This window comes from Capra hircus, chromosome 21 (assembly GCF_001704415.2).
Source record: "Capra hircus breed San Clemente chromosome 21, ASM170441v1, whole genome shotgun sequence".
In the NCBI taxonomy this organism is placed as follows: Eukaryota; Metazoa; Chordata; class Mammalia; order Artiodactyla; family Bovidae; genus Capra; species Capra hircus.
In genome coordinates, this window is record NC_030828.1 from 32559692 (window position 1) to 32580487 (window position 20796).

Here is a 20796-nt window from a genome sequence, read left to right on the forward strand (position 1 = left end):
CCCACTCTAGTATTCTTGCTTGGAGAATCCCTATAAACAGAGGAGCCTGGCAGGCTACAGTCCATGTGGTTATAAAGAGTCAGACACGACTAAGTGGCTAAGCACAGCACAGCATATTGGGGCGGGGGGGGGGGGGGGGGTTTGAGGTGGTGGAGAGGCAAAGAGAAGCTATAATAGCCTTGAGTTGAAGAGTTTCGACTTTGTTCAGGGGTAATAGTGGGGATGACACAGTCTAGGGAGAAGCCCTGCTCATCCTTCAGCCATCACAGATGCTTTGCTAAGGGCTCCCCAAATCCAGGAGCCTTTGAAGGAGACCTCCTCTTTCCTGTTCCGAAGCCAAGTCCCAACCTCTGCTCCCAATCTCTCCAGCCAGGCGCAGCACAGCCTCCCCCTGCTGACCGGAGCTGGAAATGGAAGAAGCCCAGGCCTGGCTGCGGTGGTGCTGTGAGTCCTGGAAGGGTCAGACTTTAGCACCCACCCACCAAGGTGCCCTGCAAAGACCCCAGACTTAGTCGTCAAGTCTTGCCCAGTGCCAGTCCCAGCCTCAGTGTCCTCTTCTGTACAATGGGAATAAAAATACTGAGCCACCAAGGAGGTTGGCAAAGAATTCCTGAGGAACGACATACGAGCATGACCCTGCATACAGAAAGCATTCAGCAAATGTCCTTTTCCTTCCACACACCTGGCCTTGGCTCTGTGGACCATTCCCAAAGTGCTTGCTGCCTCCCTTTTCCCTCCTTCCCTGGCCATTTTCTTTCTGCCTTTCCGGGGGCCTCAAGGGAAATGAGCTCATGGCTGTTACCTGCTCTGGCTCAACACACCTCCTGAGGAGTCTTCCCAGGGCTTGCAGATGGACCCTAGGGAAGCCAACCAGAGACAAACAGCCTTTCCCCCAGAGTCCCTGACATCCAAGCAAAGTTGTGGTCTACAGCCCCTTCCATTTCTCCCACTCTCCTATGCTGGGAGCCACACAGCCTTTGCGTTTGTGCTTGGGAATTTATGTCCCCAGTTTTGCTGTGCAACATCAGGTAAGTAGCACACCCTCTCTGAACCTCAGGTTCTTTCCTAAGTATGGGGACAAGCTGGTGTGCCCGAAAGGGGCAATGAACATAAGTCTAAGTCATGTATTTTCCCTCAACAAGTCCAGGCCATGTCCCTTTATCCAGGAATTCTTCAGAGAGGCAGACAGATACAAAAGACTCTTGGGACTTTTGGATGTCCTGCCCTTGTGCTAGTGACCAGGAGCTGTTACTGCCTTTGCCTCCCAGCAGGCTTTACAGAAAGTCAAGGCATGAATATGAACAGACACATGGAGGAATCACTCCCCACTGCCACAGCAGCAAAGTTTAGGGGCCAGGCCAGTGTGGGCAGCTCCAGGAAGATGCTCCTTCATGCGATGCTAGGAACTAGCTGCTTCCTGCCACAAGAGCTAAGTCAGTGCCCCTACTAATGTTTGCTCACAGCTCCTCTGCTGTTTTCAGCTGGGTCCACAGGCCAGTGGGGGAGACCTTGGCTGAGCCCCAGACCCAGTCACTAAGTCAGGTCTAGCCAGGGGCTAAGTGGACTGCATGGAATCCCAGGAGACAGTGAGCATTTCCTGCCTGCCTTATCAGTCAATAACTGGCTTCCTGGATCAGGGTGGAAAATAGGGTCACTAAGAGAGAAATGTCCCGTGCAGTCAGGCTTTCTCCTTGCTGTCTCTCATCCCACCTCCAAGTCTTTTCCCACCTGTCCTACCACCTCTTGGCTTCCACACATTCGTCCACCTTTCAAGTCCTTCCATACCTAAACAGCTTCCCCTGAGTACTCCCTGCCCTCTCCAATCTCTCTCCTCCTTTGTACTCTTAACTACTGTGTGTCAGGAGTTTTCATTCATTGGTTCATCTTTACACTAATTCTGGTGTTATCATTCTCATTTCAGAGAAGAGGAAGCCGAAGTTTAGTGTGCACTTCCAGGATTTGAACTGAGGGCCGTTTTCTTCATTCTTTCCACAAACATTTGTTGAGGGCTTGCTCCATGCCAGGCTCTGGGCCAGGTGTAGGGAATACACATCAGAGGACCTAGAGTCTAGAGAAAGACAGAGAACACTTTTATATTGCAAAGAAACGTAAAATTACAACTAGGACAAGTGCCATGAAGCTCTGTGGAGCTATTTGGTTGAGGCACAGTCTGGTCTTGAGAGTCAGAAAAGGCTTCCTGCAGGATGTGACGTTTTAACATTTGACCTAGCGCCAGAAGGTTGGGTAGACATTAACTTGGAGCAGTCAGGAGCCCCAGAGAGAGGGAACAGCTTGTGTAAAGGCCCTGTGTTGAGAGGAAGGAGAGAAAGGCCATATGGCCAGAGCATAAGGAGAGGGGACTGGAGATGGGGCTGCATGGGGCCAGAGCAGCAGGTTCCAAGGGACCCCACAAGGAGTTGAATGTTTAGCCTGGTGGCTCTGGGCTGGCCCTGGAGGTTTGAAGCAGAGGACAGTGCCCATTTCTCCTCCAACTGCTCCCCAGTCCACCACTCAGCACCTTTGCACCCAGGGACCACTTCCACCCCTTTCTTCTGATGCCCCAGCCCTAGCACAAGGTGGGACATGCTGAGGCTCAGACTTGCAGCTGAACTGACAACTTGGTGAGCCAGGCCAGGGAGAGACAGGAGACAGGAGACCTTAGCTCAGCCTTCACCCGGCCTCTGGCGGAATGACTTTGGTCAGCTCCTACCTCTCTCTGACCCTCATAGCTGTAAGCCAAAGATTAGACTGATTCCTTTATCATCTCTGGTTGATCCTGGGGCATAGCCTGTAATAAGTGAATGGAAAAGACTCAACAGTCAAAATGATCCTGCCTGAGCCAGAGGATTCAGGCCTAGAGCCCTGCAGGGGTATGAAGTAGGGTGCTGCTTGGGGTCTGCCGCTGGCCTAGTGCTGTCCCATCTCGCCTCTCCTCCTGAGCTTATCTTCCCAAATGAAGCACTCCAAGGGGGCTTTCCTCCTCCCCTCCACCCCAGCATGGCCCATGCCCTCACCCACTTCTCCCCCATCAGATGTTTGGGAATCACTGTTTAGCCTGTAAGAGCTGAATTGGATTCCTTGCGCATTTGGTTTTCCCATCTGTAAAAGGGTGTCATCCTTTCCCCTCCTGTCTCCCTGGGAGGAGAGAGGATGAATAAATGGCTTATGGGTATAACCTCCACCTTCTCTACCAGGGGCACTGCTCCCTTGTCAAGTGTTCTCCTGGGACCTTGATGTCAACAGCACTGGGGGAAACAGACACACCAACTGACCCCTGATTTTTTAAAATATTTGTTTATTTATTTATTGATTGATTGATTTTTGGCTAGATGGGGTCTTAGTTGTGGCACACAGGCTTCTCTCCAATTGTGGTGCACGTGGCTCAGTAGTTGTGGTACTCGGGCTTAGTTGTCCCAGGACATGTGGGATCTTAATTCCCTGACCAGGTATCAAACCCAAATCCCCTGTGTTGAAAGGTAGATTCTTAACTACTGGACCACCAGGGAAGTCTCCCAGCTGACCTTTTAAAACCTCCCCCAGAAGACCATAGCCAGCTGCCCTCCCGAAGGACACCACACACCTCCCAATAGGAAGTCCACGGAAGGGTGACTCCTGGGGTGCCACCTTCCCTTTCCCAGTGCTCCTTTGTCAGTCCAGACAACAGCTGGAGGGGGGCTGCTTCAGAACTTGCTCCCTCTCTGGGCAGCAGTGCCCTCTGCCCTGTGGGAACCTCGCTCCTCTGAGTTGTACTTGCTGCTCTGATTGGCCTTATCTTTTTAAGGGTCCTTCATAAGGATGCTGCCCCCAGGTCCGCTGCAGCCCAGGCCAGGTCAGTTCACAGTTGTTTTCTATCAGCTTTTTCTATGACAATCACACCAACCTGTAAGTGGGGAAGCGCTCTGCTGTACACAAGTCTATCCCATGTGCCTTCTCCGCAAAGCCTCACTACAGCCCAGGAAGTAAGAACAAGGATTGGCCTTATTTACAGATAAAGAAACCGAATCGCAGGGTTGTGACCAGTACAGACTTTGGGGACCTGCAGTTCATCACAGTCACCTGGGGGCGGGGTGGCAGTCAGGAAAGGAGAATGCCTAGGGCAGCAGGAGTGGTGGTTGTTGGGGATCTGAATGGAGAGGTGACCCTGCCTATTACTGAGAGGTGGGATTGGAATTGCAGTTTGAGAGGCCAGTGAGGCAGGGGGGGATTAAGGACCTGAGAGTACTCCCAGTTCGGGGGACAGACCTACACTTCGGCTCCCACTCGCAGGGGACGTGTTCTGTGCCAGGCCCTGGGGGGCCCGGTCCTCAGGGATTTCACAGGCACATCCACAGAGGAAGGCCAAGGTTCCGAGTTCTGGAGTGGTAGGTACTGTGTCAAGGTGGCTGGCAGGATCACAGAACTAAGAGTCAGGAGCCCATGGCACCTGGCCCTGAGCCTCAGAAGAGATGAGGGGGCTTCCCACGCTCACCTGGGCTGATGTCCATAGGTAGGATCAGGCTCTCTCAGAAAGCCTGTGGATTGGCTGCCCTTGAAGGGTGCATAAGAATTCACTGGGCAGGGAAAGGGGGCCTGAGGAGGCGCGAGTGCAAGCAGAGGTCGCCTCTGAGTCCTCAGCACCCATCAGCCTGGGCCTGGCTACTGCAGGCATTTAGGGAACATGTGTTGGCCAGTTGGATGGTGTTTGAATGAAAGAAGGAAGCCAGGGAGGGAGAAAGGGAGTGAGGCCTGCTGAGAACAGACAGAAAAATAAGAAAGCACCCACACTGTCAAGGAAGGGGCAGGAAAGCAGATAGGGCAGGGCAGGGGATCAGAGCCAGGTCACAAAGGTCCTTGAATGTCATGGGGGTGATCACTGTACTTTGAAGGATTTTAAGGTGAGGCAGATGATGAGATCTGAATTTGTGGACACTCCCTCCAGCTCCTGTGTGGAAGATAGATGGAGGGGTGAAACTGGAGGTCAGAGCCTGGAGAGGCAGCCAATGGGGTCCTCTAGGTGAGGGGATGGGGTGGAATGGAAGGTAGATACTTAAGAATTCAAGAAGCAGGGCTTGATGAGTGTCTGAGTGTGGAGGTGAGGAAAGGAGGGGCCCCCCATGGCATTTCAACAGAGTTTCCTGTGAGCTGACCCCTGCCAGGCTTCACAACTTTGTTCCAGGGAACCCTCACACCCAACTCCCTGAGGGTCTACACTGTGTAGGGGGCACCACGGTGCACGGCTTGAACCCCCTTCGGGCTGAAGCACTCCTCCGTGTCACTGGGAGTGTTGAGGCTGGCTGGCCGGCCACAGATGAGCCCCTGCCCCTCAGCTGAAGAAAGAGGCTCCCTGCCCAGGGCCTTGCCCCTCTAGGGACAGCTGCATCCAACGAGTGACCCAAAATGAAAGTATTACTCACTCAACTGTGTCTGACTCTTTGCTACCCTATGGATTATATATAGCCCATGGGCTTCTCCAGGCAAGAATATTGGAGTAGGTTGCCATTTCCTTCTCCAGGGGATCTTCCTGACCCAGAGATCAAACCCAGGTCTTCTGCATTATAGGTATATTCTTTACCATCTGAGCCACCAGGGAAGCCCAAGGCAGGGGATAAAAGCCAAACCCTCCTGGCCCAACTCAGGACGAGCCCACGAAGAGAGCTCAGGTACAGACTCCCATTGCTCTGCGCTATGAATGCATCACAAACCATCTCCCCGCTCTGCTCCATCCTGCTTCCCTCACTCCCTCCCTGCCATGGGTCTCAATCCCAATAAATGTCCTGCATGCTAATCTTCCTCAGTGTGCTAGTATTAACATCCCCATTTCACCCCTAAGGAAATTTCAGCTCAGAGATGTTAAGTGACTTGCCCGTGGTTGCACAGCTGATAAGTGGCAGATCAGGGGCTGGCTAGGCCGAGATAACCACGATGGTGTGATCACTCACCTGGAGCCAGACATCCTGGAATGTGAAGTCAAGTGGGCCTTAGGAAGCATCACTACGAACAAAGCTAGTGGAGGTGATGGAATTCCAGTTGAGCTGTTTCAAATCCTGGAAGATGATGTTGTGAAAGTGCTGGACTCTATATGCCAGCAAGTTTGGAAAACTCAGCAGTGGCCACGGGACTGGAAAAGGTCAGTTTTCATTCCAATCCCAAAGAAAGGCAATGCCAAAGAATGCTCAAACTGCTGCACAATTGCACTCATCTCACACACTAGTAAAGTAATGCCCAAAATTCTCCAAGCTGGGCTTCAGCGATATATGAACCACGAACTTCCAGATGTTGAAGCTGGTTTTAGAAAAGGCAGAGGAACCAGAGATCAAATTGCCAACATCTGCTGGATCATGGAAAAAGCAAGAGAGTTCCAGAAAAACATCTATTTCTGCTTTATTGACTATGCCAAAGCCTTTGACTGTGTGGCTCACAATAAACTGCGGAAAATTCTGAGAGAGATGGGAATACCAGACCACCTAACCTGCCTCTTGAGAAATGTATATGCAGGTCAGGAAGCAACAGTTAGAACTGGACATGGAACAGACTGGAAAAGGAGTATGTCAAGGCTGTATATTGTCATCCTGCTTATTTAACTTCTATGCAGAGTACATCATGAGAAACCCTGGGCTGGAAGAAGCACAAGCTGGAATCAAGATTGCCAGGAGAAATATCAATGACCTCAGATATGCAGATGACACCACCCTTATGGCAGAAAGTGAAGAGGAACTAAAAAGCCTCTTGATGAAAGTGAGAGAGGAGAATGAAAAAGTTGACATAAAGCTCAACATTCAGAAAATGAAGATCATGGCATCTGGTCCCATCACTTCATGGGAAATAGATGGGGAAACAGTGGAAACAGTGTCAGACTTTATTTTGGGGGGGCTCCAAAATCACTGCAGATGGTGATTGCAGCCATGAAATTAAAAGATGCTTACTCCTTGGAAGAAAAGTTATGACCAACCTAGATAGCATATTGAAAAGCAGAGACATTACTTTGCCAACAAAGGTCCTTCTAGTCAAGGCTATGGTTTTTCTAGTGGTCATGTATGGATGTGAGAGTTGGACTGTGAAGAAAGCTGAGCACCAAAGAATTGATGCTTTTGAACTGTGATGTTGGAGAAGACTCGAGAGTCCCTTGGACTGCAAGGAGATCCAACCAGTCCATTCTGAAGGAGATTAGCCCTGGGATTTCTTTGGAGGGAATGATGCTGAAGCTGAAACTCCAGTACTTTGGCCACCTGATGCGAAGAGTTGACTCATTGGAAAAGACTCTGATGCTGGGAGGGATTGAAGGCAGGAGGAGAAGGGGACGACAGAGGATGAGATGGCTGGATGGCATCACTGACTTGATGGACGTGAGTCTGAGTGAACTCCGGGAGTTGGTGATGGACAGGGAGGCCTGGCATGCTGCGAATCATGGGGTCGCAGAGAGTCGGACACGACTGAGCGACTGAACTGAGGGAGGGAAGGGGCCAGGGGCCCTGGCTGGCTAATGCAGAGAGACAGAGGGAGAGTCAGTCTCCAGGGAAGGCCAGTCCAGCCTGTAGATCAGCACTGGAACCAGGAGGGATTTATTCCATCTTCCTCTCTCTCCCCATTCCACAGGTGGGGAAACTGAGATCAGAGAAGGGAATAAGATTGACCAGGCATATAACGTCAATTAATGATGGCCCTAGGAATGTTCCCTAAGGTTCTGCCTCCCAGACCAATACAGGCATTTCCTTTGGTTTATTTATTGATTGATTGATGGACTGGCTTTTCATTGCTGTGTCCAGGCTTTCTCTAGTTGTGGTCCAAGGGCTTCTCGTTGTGATAGCTACTCTTCTTGCAGAACATGGGCTCTAGGCATGCAGGCTTCAGTAGTTGTGGCTTGAGGGCTGTAGAGTGTGGGCTCAGAAGTTGTGGAACCTGGACTTAGTTGCTCGGCAGCAACTAAGTATGAGATCTTCCTGGACCAGGAATCGAACTGGTGTCCCCTGATTGGTAGGCGGATTCTTAACCACTGGACCACCAGGGAACTCCTGGGCATTTTCTTTGGACCAGACTGCTGTTCTCTTTCCACCGGCCCCTTTTCCAAGCCCAGCAGCAGGTCCCAGGCTCAGAGACATGTCAGGGTTGACCCTTACTCAATTCCCCCATGGCTGGAAAGAGGTGACTGTGATTTCTCCAGGCTTGCAGAGACCTTCGCAGCAGCCTGAGCTGCCCAGCACTGGTGTGAAGTTGGGATGAACTGGGCTGGGCAAGGCTAGATCTGACTGGCACAGCAGAGCAAACAGATGAAACAGACGGGAAGGAAATCAATTTGAGTGTTTGATTAATTTTAATTTTTAATTTGCGCGGAGAGTAGCACTCCCCATTTGATACCGCATGCTCACTGTGAGCTGCTGGCACTGGCCGTGGCTGCCACCGCTGCAGCTTGGTGTGCCCAGCGGCTCCCTGCCCTTCTGTCAGGCAAGCCAGTCTTTCACATGGCAGGCTGGCTTTCTGCAAAGCAGAGACGAAAGGGAGCTCTGCCCCTTCTGCCCAGGAGAGAAGAGTCTGTAAGTCCCCTCTGTGCCAAGTGGGAGGAGCCAAAGCAATGCTCCCTCCTAGGAGGACACCAGGCAGGCCATGTCTGCACATCCATCACGGTGGGTGAATGAACTCTCGGGCGTGGTGACAGATCAGTCTGGGGGGCAAGGGAGATTCTGGGTGCACATCAGTTCACGAGTGCTAATTAATTGCCCAGGCCATTTACATTTAAAAGCAACTATACCTGGAGTCAGATCTGTCATAAAACTAGGACAATCTCAGCTCTTGTGTTCTGAAACTTCGAGGGTCAAAGCTCTGCTCTTTGTTGATTTGGAATTTGACCATATACAGAATGGAGAAAGTTGGTCTGAACTGGAAGAGACTAAATCCATCATATGCACCCTCTAGCTCCCAGCCCTTTCTCCCCAACCCCCTCTCTACCAGGCCCCATACTCTGAGAGCATCAGCCTATGGGGTTGAGAACAGAGACCCTGGAAGGAGGCAGACATAGTTGGAATCCTGGCTCCACCACTTTCTAGCTGTGTGACCTTAAGCAAATCACATAATCTTTCTGAGCATGGCCTCAAGGACGCACCACTCAGTGGCCTCCTCCAGGAAGCCTTCCCTGATTAAAACTTCTGTCCTCACCACTACTATTCCCAAGTGCTGGCCCTGCCCTAAACACTTGCCCTCTCTGACCGTTCCTTGACCCTCAGTAACTTGACTGTGTGCACTACACACATTGCTGGGGGTGATGTGCTAAAAAGAAAATGACTTTCGGTGTAGACATCCCTGCTTCAAATTCAAGCTCACCTCCATGCTGGCCACTTAGGCCCGTCTCTTGAGCATCTCAGATTCAGTGGATCCAAACTGAACTCACCAACCCTCCTCAAACTCACCTTTGCCTCTTTTTCTTCCCCATCTCATTAAGCAATATCCCAATCTAGGAGGCAGAACCCTAGGGAACACTCCTAGGGTCATCATTAACTGACATTATGCACCTGGGAAATCTTATCCCTTCTCTGATCTCAGTTTCCCCATCTGTGGAATAGGGAGAGAGAGGCAGATGGAATAAATCTCTCCTGGTTCCAGTGCTGGTCTACAGGCTGGACCAGCCTTCCCTGGGGACTGACTCTCCCTCTGTCTCTCTGCGTCAGCCAGCCAGGGTCCCTGGCCTCTTCCCTCCCTAGCCAGCCCCTGATCTGTCACTTACCTGCCTGTGCAACCATGGACAAGTCACTTAACATCTCAAGCCAGTGGGCAAGGATCCACCGAAACTCCTCTATCTGCCTCACTCCCCATATCCTACCTGACCCAGGCCCTCTGTCCCCACCCTCTATTCCTACCCTCTGATAGCGCAGGCAGAGGGAGAGGGAGTCTCCGTTGCATTTACTCCACTACATGGCAGGGCTGGGGGAGCCTTCTGAGAACAGCCAGTCCTCCCCTCCATTCTACGAGATGAGGACCCTGAAACCCAAAAAGAGACAAAGACCTGCCCTGAGCCTGATGATCAGCTGCCCACAACAGAGCCACAGTGAGAAATCTGGTCTCCTCTGCAACCCAAGGGGGCATTGCAGGGAGGTCATGGTCAGCGCCAGGCCCTGGGACAGTGGTAGAAGGGAACCTGAAACCTCCAAAGTCCCAGCCCGCCTACCCTCATACCCAAATCGCAGAGAGTCTGCAGAGGAGGGGTGAGGGCTGGGCTGTGTTCAAGTTCCCAGGAAGAATGAGTAACCCACTACTGAGAAACTCACGAAAGCCACACATCACTCCATGCTGACTCCGCAGCCCAGCACCTCGCAGTCCTGCTTGGAAGTGGCCACAGCAGCAAGCGGGAAGGGGCCTCAGCTATGACTAGAGCCGGTGGGCATCCTCTTTGTTGCCCTCTCCCTACACCCAATTCCCATACTGCCTGGAATTCTATTGCCTGGCTCATATGCAAACTAATCCATTCTGGCCATTAGAAGAGTTGGTACAGGGTAGGTGAGAGGGTGTCAAGAGGAATTATCCCAGTTAGAAGTCCCAGAGAGAGACCTCAGGGTAGACCAGGCTGACCCCTTTTATTGAACACCTCCTGCGTGCCGGGCACTGAGCTAAGGGGGGCTTCACAAGCTTCCTTGCTGCTCCAAGGCCCCCTCCCTGTTACCCAAGCATCATTCAACTCCTCTTAGCCTCAGTTTCCTCTCCTGTAAAATAAAATTAGTATTAAGAGCTACCTCTAGACACTATTGGGTGATTAAATAGGAAAAGGTGTGTAAAGTGCTTCCTACAATGCTGGACACAAAATACATGCTAATTTAGTGCTCATTATAGATGAGATGATTTTTGTGATAAAGCCAAGAACGGATCCAGTTTAAGCTCATGCTTGTTAAATTTGAGCTGCTGGACTTGCCAAGTGGTCCAGTAGTTGAGAACCAGCCTGCCAACGCAGGGGGCATGGGCTTGATACCTGGTCCGGGAAGATCCCACATGCCACGGGGCAACTAAGCCCATGCACCACAATTACTGAGCCATGCTCTAGAGCCCGGGCCCCACGACAAGAGAAGACACCAAGGGGAGAAACAACTGGAGAAGAGCCCATGCTCCCCACAACTAAAAGCTCATGAGCAGCAGCAAAGACCCAGAGCAGCCATGAATAAATAAATAAATAAATAAATGTTTAAAAATCTGAGCTTCTAGCAAGATAAATGTTTCCCCACTTGCTGCTGGAATGGGGTAGAGCTGGGAGTGGAGAGGGGGTTCTGCCCAGGGCTATGGGACAAAGGGGTTGTCTAGAAACCCACAGCATTAATACTAAGACAAAGCATAGAGAAGGAATAAGGCCACAGGAAATGGGCCACAGGAAGCCAGAATCCACTATTATCTTTTAAAAGCCTCCCTCTCTGAGGTTTGGCTCTGGGTGGGCTGACCCCAAAGGTTCCTGTGTCTTTTGGATTGGACCAAGCCGGGCAGTCAAGGAGAAGGAATGAGAACTTCATCCAGTGGGAGGGAGATGGGAGTGGCAGAGACCCCAGTGAGACAGAAGTTAGGAAGATAGCCATGCGACAGCCACCAATACACAGCCCTGAAAGCACCTGTGTCTGTCCTTTGTCCGCATTTTCTCATCTCATCCTCTGAACAACCTTGCCAAGGGTATCGTTATGCCCATACACAGAGTGGGCCCCAAGAGGCCAATAATGACTTGCCCTTTGAGCCTAGATCTTTCTGTTTTCTAAAGACCAGGCCTGGAACCATATGAAGAAGGACCAAGGAGGAAGCTAGTGCCAGGGTCCGGCTTCTTCTCTGGGTTCCAAAGCCCCTGGTCCAGGGCAGTGGGGCCTTCCAGTTTCCAAACCAAGGCTTCTTCAGATATTCAACAGTTTAGAAGCCCAGAAAATGTCTGCCTCTTCCTAGCTTGACTCTGGAAGCAAGTAGAGGTTACTATGGGAAGAACCTGGCCAGGTACTGGAGGTCCTTGGAGTAGAGCTGGAGCAGAAATGCTTGAGGTTAAAAAATAATAACAGTTTCCTGCACTAACTACATACCAAGCACTGCTCTAAGTGCTTTATGTATTATGTTTCATTCTATAGCACCCTTTGAAAGTGAAAGTCGCTCAGTGGTGTCCGACTTTTTGCTACCCCATGGACAATACAGTCCATGGAATTCTACAAGCCAGAATACTGGAGTGGGTAGCCGTTCCCTTCTTCAAGGGATCGAACCCAGGTTTCCTGCATTGCAGGCAGATTCTTTATCAGCTGAGCTACCAGGGAAGCCCAAGAATACTGGAATGGGTAGCCTATCCCTTCTCCAGCAGGAATCAAACCGGGATCATCCCTATTTCACAGATGAGGAAACTGAAGCACAGAGAAGTTAAGTAATGCCTCCAAGTTCACACAGCCTGGAAGAGACCAAGCCAAGATTCAGTTTCAGGCAGTGATGTTGCACATGCCATGACTCTAACCATCTACCAAGCTGCCTATCAAAACAGCCAAGTACTGCCCCCAAAGACAAGAGCAACCCAGAATAGTGTTGGGGGTAGGATTCAACTTACAACACTCCTATTTGCACACACTTTTTAGAGTGCAGAAAGTGAGGTACCTGTGTCTTTGCAGGCTCGGCACAGAGAAGCCAGCTGGGCTGCCCCTGCTTTTGCTCTGTTCCAGAAGACGCAGGCACAGGCAGTCAGGCTGCATGGAAACATGAGGCCGCTGACTCGCTGAATAACTTGGGCAAGCCGGTGTTCACAGGGCTCCAGGCCCCAGGTCCCACCCATGTGATGATTTCCCAGGATGAGCCACTTCTGAAAAGCCCAGTTCGGCATTCCACCCACCTCTGGGGAGTTTGGGGCACTCTCCAGGGTCCTGAAATAGCTCTCCTGCCTGTAAGCAGGGAGTCTGGAGACCCCAAAGCAGCTGATTTGATTCTCTGGACATGTTTTTAAAAACAAGGAAGGTACATCAACATTTGAGACATGAACTATTACCCTAAGCACACGCGGGGAGCTATTGCTTAGATTCACCACCACCGTGACCAAGGACAATCCTTTTGTGAAATCAAGGAAGTGATGCTCCCTCCTCCCTGTGGGTGGCTGTTTCCATTTGAATTTTCAGGTAGAAGATGCACCTCAATGAGATGGGCTGGTCTGTAGCCCTAGAACTGAGGTGAGTGCATCATGAGGTGTTCAGCCCAGGTGCTCAGTAAATGTCATCGGCTGCCATCATCACCACCATAATCCTCATTATCCCTCATCATCCCTGGGCAGACCCCTCTTCTGGGATAGCAACACACCCAGATGTATACCCCCAGTTTGTGGCTCCAGAAGCACACATGGGGAGAAAGCAGTGGTCACCATTGCTATGTGCAACGGCCAGATGACAGTCTTTAGAAGGAGGAGGAAGAGGGCCTTCCTTTCAGAGGCTGCTCAGATCCACTCCATCCCAAAGTTCCCCCTTGGGGACCTGGAATATCCTTGTCCTACCTGTGCTTTCAAGTTTAGACTGAGTAAGGCTCTGAGAGTGTCTCCCTCAGTCTCCCACCCACCATTCACAAGTCCTAATGGGGAAACCCCATGAAGTGACTCCAGGACCAATTGATTATGGGGCCATCTTCTCCCTCCATAGCCTGCCTCTTCGGGCCCCCAGACTTCCCCATCTCAGTGGGAAACCAGGCAGCCAGATTCTAGTGATTGAAGAAAACAGGGGCCCTCCTGTTTAAGGAAAGGACTCCATATACCCTGGAAAAAACATAGTTCAAAAAGACACATATATCCCAATATTCATTTCAGCACTATTTACAATAACCAGGACATAGAAGCAACCTAAATGTCCATCAACAGATGAATGGCTAAAGAAGATGTATTATGGTACACATATATGGTGGGATATTACTCAGCCATAAAAAGGAATGAAATTGGGTCATTTGTAGTGATGTGGATGAACCTAGAGTCTGTCATACAGAGTGAAGTAAGTCAAGAAGAGAAAACAAATGCCATATATTAACACACATGAATGGAATCTAGAAAGATGGTTCAGATGCGCTTATTTGCAGGGCAGGGATAGAGACGCAGACATAGAAAACAGACGTAAGGACACAGAGTGGGCAGGGGAGGATGAGACAAACAGAGAATAAGATTGACATACTTACACTGCTGCTGCTGCTGAGTCGCTTCAGTCGTGTCCGACTCTGTGTGACCCCATATACCATGTGTAAAATAGATGGAACATGCTAGGTAGCACAGAGAGCTCAGCTCGGTGCTCGGTGATGACCTAGAGGGTGGAAGGTGGGAGTGGGACAGAGGTTCAAGAGAGAGGGGATATATGTATACATATAGCTGATTCACAGTATAAATAGAGCAGAAACTAATACAACGTTGCAAAGCAATTATATGCCAACAAAAATAAATAAATAAATGGAAGGGGCTCGAATGCTGGGGAAAGAGCTGTGTCCTCATTACAAGAGTGGGCAGTGGGGCAAGAGAAGAAGCTACACCTCTACCCTTTGCTCCCCACTCCCACGTTCTCCCAGGCACCCCAACTTGGAAGGGGCAAGGTCTCAAGGCAAAGGCCCCTGACTCTTGTCATCACTTTTAATCCCAGCTGGCCAGGACCCTGGTACTCGATCTCCATTGCAGAGCAACTCTACAGGCTCCACTGCTGGGCCTGAGAACCCTCAACTCTTTTCAGCACTTATTAAATACCTACTGTGTGCCTGCCCTGTGCCAGGCAATTCTCTTACTCTTGATCCCATATGATCCTATAAGAACTCTTAGGATCCTACATGATCCCATGGAAATATGTATTTAACAGATGAGAAAACTGAGGCTTAGAGAGGCTAAGTCATTTTCCCAAGGATACACAGCTGGGGAGCAGTGGGTCAGAAACAGCAGATTTTCCAGTCTGATGAGAGTGGCTCTCCCAGCCCTGCCCCAGGTTGATCCACAGAGCTGACTACAGCACAAGCCTTAGACCAGGTGAGCATCACCGAGGAGTCAAAGGAGAAAGCCCTGTCTAGCCTAGTTTACACCTGCTCTGGGAGAACCTGCCCAGCTGGCTCCCTGGGCCTTGGAAGGATACCCCATGGTATCCCCATGGGCGATGGTCAAGGTGATGGAGCAGGGAAAGTCATCACATCCCAGACTGAATGCCTTGCTTGCTCCCCACTTGGAGCTGCTGAAGCCGAGGGGCTGGAGGTGGGGCGCAGAGCGGGGTGTGCACAAGGAGACCCAGGAGGCAGATGTGCCCTCCTCCCCCGCCCAAACACAGCCCACTCACTTCTGTGGACCACTGCAGAAGACCCTTCTGAAATGCCAACATTTTCTGAAAGGGTTAGGGTTCTCTGCCCCCAAGGGGTCAGGCAGGTAACCAGAAACGGATCTGCTGAGGATGGACCAGGGAAGCACAGACTCTGCCTAAAAACCCCAACTACTCCATGTGGGCCTGTTGATTTTTCAAGAGAAGCCAAAAGTCAGACTTCTCTCAGAAGGCATCCATTTTTAAAATTTTGGCTACTATTTCAATTTTTTACAGTACCCAGTGGGTCAAACATTTGCCATCTCTGGCTCGTGCCCTTAGATGCTCCCATTGGCCAAGGCCCCAGTGAGACCAGCACAGCGTTTCCAGCAGTTCAGAGTGCACAGGGTCCCTGCGCATTCCCTGTCATCTGAGCCTCGGGGATCATGGTCCCCTTTTTAGAGCTGTAGAAACTGAGACTCAGAGGGACAGTCCTGGGGGAGTCCAGGCCCTGACCCCAGCCCAGGCCTCCTCGCGCTGACCCCTCACTGAAGCCCAGGGAACACAGACAGGCTCCTCTAGGGGAAGGGACCTGAACTCCAGCCAGACAGAACTGGCTGGAACACAGTTCCAGAACTCCTGTTCTGGAGCAGGAACACAGCCTGCTCATCAGGCTGCTCTCAGGAGCTTGGGGAAAAGGAGGCACAGATTTTATCCGGCCCTCCACTCTCAGTGGGCCCTTTTGACTGAAGTGCAGGAGCAGGGCCCCTGGGCCCAGAAGAGGTAAAACTGGGTGGCGAGAGGAAAAGAATCGGGGATTGGATTGGACTTTCTCCATTTGGAGGCGATGTTAGCTCCACTGTGGACTGCTCCCATCATTATTTTTTATCCAGAAGTTGATACACTGGCTGGAGTGGGGACTAGGTGGGGACTGAGTTCAGGAGCCTGGACCCCCAGGGAGCTAGCCAGGCTTTTCAAGGAGAGACCACAGCAGGCGGCGGGATGGTAGGGAGAGGAGGTGAGAAAATCCACAAATCAGACAAGGAAGCACTGATGCCCTTTCTCAGCTTTTTACACACATGCACACATGTGCCCAAGACTTATGCATGGAACCAACACATGTGTGTATATGGGCAGACAGACATGCAAACATTCTCACACATGCCGCCAAAGCCTTTGCTTACACTGTACTCCCCACCTAGGATACTCTTCCCTTGTCTCTGAGTCCTCTTGTTTCATTTCTTGGGCTGCCTCCATTCCTAGTGTCTGGAGCCAGAGAGGGGTGTTTGGATTAGGCCTGGGGATACTGGGCCCTGGGGGTGTGTGTGAGAGAAAGGAAGGGGGTCCTAGGGCAGAGTGGAGCTCAGGGATGCAGACCGTGCCAGGACTGGCAGTGGGGCTGGGAGGTGTCCCAACGCTGCCAGAAGGGAAGTGCAGGGGCTGCCGGCAGGGCACTGAGAAGGGTCTGCTGTTTGCAGAAAGGGACACCGAAGTTGGACCTGAAAATCTTCCTTCCGCCCCTCCCCCTCCGCACCCCCCCGCCCCGCCCCCGCGGTGGAAGTCTTCCAGGATCACCCCGGGTTGGGTGCTCTCTCCTCCCTTCTAGCTCCGAGAACGGTGATGGTGGGCTGAACCTACTGGATACTGCGCTCAAGAAATCTTAAATCCATCTCCCCGGAGCAGCTAACCTCCTGGATCAGCTCCAGACCTAGGACTGTACTTTTAAAACCCAAGCCCTTTGGCAGTGGGGAGGCAGCCTCCAGCACCTAGCAACGGAGAAACCAGGCCGAGTGTGATTGGTCAGTTCCAGCTCAAAGGAGGGACGTCGTGAACTGATTGGGTGGCAATGCTTTTAAAAGGGAGATGCCAGCAACCGCGAAGAAGCAAGTCCATGGGGCTCTGCTATCCTGAGAACCAGAGAACAAGAGAACTAGCCGGAAGGAGAAAGGACAGTCTGCAGTTCAGAATTCCCACTCCTGCCAGGGCAGGTCAGAGAGGAGCACTCCAGGTGGAGGTAGGTGTCCAGTTTCAGATCCTAACCTTGGTGTTCCAGGAAGATAGGATCAATTCTCAGTCTGCTCATGGAGGCAGCGCTATTGGCAATAAAACAGAAGTGTCTGGCACTCAAAGGGTTAAGCCTGAATTAACCAGAACAGCCCCAGAAGCATTCCCTGGGGACTTCCCTGGCAGTCCAGTGGCCCAATACAGGAGTTCAATCCCTGGTCAGGAAACTAGACCCTGCATGCTTCAACTAAGAGCCCACGTGCCCCTTCCTCAGGTTTTCCTAGCAGTTGCAGAGCCTTGAGATGGCTACCCTGAAGAGTTCTCATGCCTCAGCTGCACACCTCCAGGGAACATTACTCGTTGTTTTCCACTAATGCATGCCCCTGGAGCCCAACTCCACAGACTGTACATGAACGGTGCCCCCTGGAGCTGGGTGCCCCCTAGACCCCCCTAGTGGCTTTAGGTGCTCAGCGCAGCCCAGCTGATGGTGGGCTCCAGAGGGAGGCTTTAGTTTCAGCTGAGCAGTCTCCCTCCTGGCGGTCATGGGTGGGGGCTGACTAAAGACTGCCAGCTTACGTGCCTGTACAAGAGAGCCTGGACCCTGCCAGCCCCAAACCTCTCTTCCCAGCCTTTCCCCCTCAGCAGCCACCAGCCATCTGGCTGGACAGGCCCATGGATGGCGTGTCTGCAGCACCCTAGTGGCAGCCAGGTAGTTGATAACTGCAAGATGCCCATTTACTTCAGGGCAATATTTACATTTTCCAAAACCAGGCAAAGGGGTTTGTAATGTAACAATAAGGGGGGCATAGAGGCTATTCCATGTACTAGTGACACCATTTTAGGCGTACCCTCTGTGGGTCAGACACCATGTAGCATTTCTGATTCTCACAAAAATCTTGAGAAAGAAATATAAATTATTCCCATTTCACATATGAGGAAACTGAGGCTCCAAGAGGCTCAGGAACTTGCCAGGAACTGTGTCATAGCAGAACGGGATTGGAGGGTGTCCTGCCTGATACCAGGGCTTTCCACACGTCTTCTTCTAGCCCAGCCCCCAGTAACTTTCTGTCCTCAAGGGCTATAAAGGAGCAGTAACTTAGGTCAGAAGTAGCTTTGGCCAGTCCAGTGTGATGAGAGGGCTGCCCTGTAAGTGTCCCCTCCCTGAGGCTGTGGGCATCCTTTCCTGCAGCAGACAGGAGCTGCCTTTGTGACCCACACTTATGTGGCCGCCTGTACCTGTGACTGTATGTACGTGTGCTACACGAAACAGTCATTTGTCTCACTCATTCACACAGTAGCATGGCCCCTGGGGAGTTACGTCCCAGCTCTGCCACTTACCCCTTGTGTGACCTTGTGCTATGCTTAGTCACTCAGTCGTGTCCAACTCTTTGCAACCCCATGGACTGTAGCCCATGAAGCACCTCTGTCCATGGGATTCTCCAAGCAAGAATACTGGAGTGGGTTGCCATGCCCACCTCCAGGGGATCTTCCCAACCCATGGATCAAACCTAGGTTTCGCATATTGCAGGTGGGTTCTTTATCATCTGAGCCACGAGGGAAGCCAAAGAATACTGGAGTGGGTAGCCTAGCCCTTCTCCAGGGGATCTTCCCAACCCAGGAATCAAACCAGGGTCTCCTACATTGCAGGCAGATTCTTTATCAGCTGAGCTACCAGGGAAGCCCCCTGTGTGATCTTAGTGGGCTACTTAACCTCTCTGTGCCTCTGAGTCTCCATCTGTATAATAATAGCACCTTCAGAGGTAACCCTGGAGAAGGAAATGGCAACCCACTCCAGTAATCTTGCCTGGAGAATCCCATGGAGGAAGGAGCCTAGTAGGCTACTAGTCCATGGGGTCGCAAAGAGTCGGACACGACTGGGCGACTTCACTTCACTTCACTTCAGGGGTAAATGAGTCTAATGTAGTGGGGAGATAATAATAGCACCTTCAGAGGTAAATGAGTCTAATGTAGTGCATGGTGGATGCCATAAGGGTATTATCTAGTCTATTTTTCAGCAAAGGTTTACTGAATGCTTACTATGTGCCTGGGAGTCTGATAGGTGCTAGGACCACCCCCAGCTGCCTGCTCAACACCTGCACCTGGGTGTCCACCATGTTCAGATAACACATCGCCCTCCTCCCCGACCAGGTCTGCCTTTTTTCTGGGTGCCCATCTAAGAACCTAGCACCCCCAGCTATCCAGTCACCCAAACCAGTAACCTGGAAGCCCCCGTGTCACCTTGCTCTCCATCATCCCCTCATTCAGCTAAGTTCTGTCAACTCTATCTCCTAAATCACCATGAATCCATCCACTTCTCTGTAACCCACCAGACTCCCCCTCCCCCAGTAATAGTAATGGCTATAGTGCTATTTGTGCCTCACCCAGATCCCTTCCACCAGTGCATCCCCCCCCATCCCCACCCCTACCCCCCACCCTCTGAGCACTGCTGTGAGTGCTGGCTGTCAACAGCTCACAGCTGTCCTGCTCTGGAGCATTGCCCTCAGCCAAGGGAGACCGATCTTATCAGGAAATGCCTGAAGGTTTACAACCCACAGCCAATGGCTGACAGATCCAGGAACAAAAGCCCACCCCCCTGCCCCCAGCCCCTTTGCCTCCTGACAACTCTGATGCTATTCAAGCTCCAGGGCTCCCCTGGGATCAGGCAGAGAACAGACTTCAGCTGACCCCTCATCCTTGCCTAGCTTCCTTCCCATCCTATCCCACTCTCCTGTGGGCATCTCTTGAAAGCACTGGTTTAATAAACCTCTAGCCCTTGGATCTCCTTTTCCTGCTCTACTTTTCAGGAACCCTGTCTAAGAGACCCTCTCCCTTGCTGGGTTAGTCACAGTGACACGTTCTGGCCCTGGAGGAAAACCTGAAGGACAGGTGGGGGCCTGGCTGGGCAGGGGACAATGGGGTCCTGAGAAGGGAAAGCAGATAAGCTCTGGCCCTCCCCACCCATCCTGAATGGGCTGGCCTGAAGGAGTGGCCGGCACCCACCTGGCCCCCGAGATGCTGTGATTAACTTTTGTGCCAGAAGGAGAATGGAGACCTGGGGCTTTCCCTCCTCCTTTTTTTCTTTTTACTTCTCTTTCGCTTTCTTCAAAAGCTGAGCCCAAGTTAATCAGATAAATTCTTCGCCAGTCGCACCAGCCATTTTTCTAAGGTTCAGTCTCCCCAGAGCGACTCATAATTACTCCAGACTGAGATATTAAAGCAAAAGGGGAAAGAAGAGGGGGAGAAAAAGATGTTTTTAATTAAAAAATTAATTTTTCCAACAGACCCATGGATGGCTGCCTGGCTGTGGTGCTTCACTACCTCTGAGACAATCCCCTTCCATCCGTCTTTTCCTCATTAAATCTCAAGGAAGGGGAGGGGGGCCTGGAGAGGGCAGCCCCTCCCTGAACAAAGCTTTCTCTCCCTTCAGCAGAAGCATCCAACTCTCTGCCATCCTGAAAAGTAAGTGGTTAGACTGCAGGAATCTAGGTGAGAACAGCAGAGCGGGGTGCAAGCTTGGAGTCAGACAGACTCGGGCCCCTGTTCAGTCCCTTAAGACACGTGCAACGTGGCAGCGCTCCCAGGCACCTCCCTCCTCAAGTAAGGTCCT